Here is a 1,676-nt window from a genome sequence, read left to right on the forward strand (position 1 = left end):
TTTGACAATATTGATTCCAGATTCGAGAGATGAGAATTGATGTTGAGGTCTGGTTTCAATAGGCAGGTTAATCTATAAATGGTTAAGTCGAGATTCGAGAGATGAGATTTAATACCGGTAGATAAATTCTGTGATTGTAATACGTAGCGAAAGCCCTTTATTATCTAGTTAATTGATGCATTAATGATTGGTTATTATGTTTTACCTTGGAATATTATTTATTGGTGAACTTATGCCCTAGGTCTTTAATTCATTGATTCCTCTTATTTTATTCTCCCTACTTATTTTCTTCGTAGTATAATCTTTAAATCACAACAAATTGTTACTAATAATTTAGATTGCTATTAATTAATTAGGAATAGAAAGACTAGTTTCCCTGTGGATTCGACCCTACTTCCCTATCTACTTTAGTTAGAGGACTTAGGTAATTACTTTTGATTAGGTGATACGACTTTAGCCTGTCAAATTTAGGCGCCGTTGCCGGGGAAACGGTTTTATTTTTATTTCTGATTGTTTTTGTAGTCTAGATTATTTTCCTTCGTCCCAGAGTACGTAAGTTCTTTGGGACAGTTCTCATATTTGTTGTCTAGTTCTTTGTTTATGCCCAGGTGTTCCAGATCAGGTTACATTCCATTCGATCCTGAGATAGAGCGTTCTTTCCATAGACAAAAGAATTATTAAAGGCAAATGTTTGCAGGTTCTGGGGGTGATATTCCTAGAGACCCTCCATCTGATTCTAGTGATTCGGAATTTTCTTCAGAACTAGAATAAGATATGACAGCACCTAAAAAGCTCAGCGATTATTCGCAGCCAACCTTGGCGCATTTTCCTCACCTTTCTCCTATGCCAGATCTCGAGGGAGTATAGTTCGAGATCAAGCCCCAGTTCATCACGATGATAGAAAGGAAGCAATTTAGTGGAGCCAAGGGCGAAGACCCTAATCTTCACATTGGCGACTACTGTCAGTATTGCAATACTATAAGGCAAGCTGGGGTCACACAAGACCAAATCAGGGAGATTCTTTTTCCTTTCTCTTTATGTGGAAAAGCTAAATTGTGGTTTAATGGTTTAAATAGAACTGCACTTGGTATTACTAACTGGGAGACTCTTGTTTTAAATTTTTATAATAAATATTACCCTGCAGATTGGACAGCCTTATGACAGCCTTATTAAGGAGTGCCATTCAGAACTTTGCCCAAGAGCCAGATGAAACTTTATATGAGGCTTGGGAAAGATTCAAAGATCTGCAGAGAGAGTGTCCCCATCATAATTTAGCAGAGTGGCAGTTAATACAAGCTTTCTACAATGGGATTGGAAATTCCTCTAGAGCTATTTTAGATTCTGCAGCTAATGGGAGGTTTATGAACCTTAATCTTGATGTTGCAGGTCAGGTTATCAAAGATATGGCAATCCACAATTCCCAATATGAGAATCCTAGGGGTTTTACAAACAAGGGAAAACATCACGCTGATTCAGTATCCTTTTTGCAAGCACAATTGACCTCTATTTGTCAGAAGTTAGATAATCTTAGTATTGCTAATTCTAATGTAGCTAATGTTTCTACAATCAATAATAATGCTAATGATGTTTTTTGTGAAAATTGTGGAATTGTAGGTCATTGGGAACAGGAGTGTAGGAGTTCCATGGAGCAGGTTAACGCTTTTCAATCCTATAAG

The 1,676-nt window shown here is 37.0% G+C and overlaps 1 non-coding gene across 1 annotated transcript; it reads right to left on the reverse strand.

Moving 5' to 3' along the window:
- Window positions 1–1,166: 1,166 nt before the first annotated feature.
- On the reverse strand, window positions 1,167–1,273 carry LOC145612856 (small nucleolar RNA R71). Its single transcript, XR_014106768.1, has one exon. It is a non-coding gene; the product is annotated as a small nucleolar RNA R71 (small nucleolar RNA).
- Window positions 1,274–1,676: the final 403 nt, after the last annotated feature.

The sequence above is a fragment of the Chenopodium album genome, chromosome 24 (assembly GCF_948465745.1).
Source record: "Chenopodium album chromosome 24, dcCheAlbu1.1, whole genome shotgun sequence".
Classification (NCBI taxonomy): domain Eukaryota; kingdom Viridiplantae; phylum Streptophyta; class Magnoliopsida; order Caryophyllales; family Amaranthaceae; genus Chenopodium; species Chenopodium album.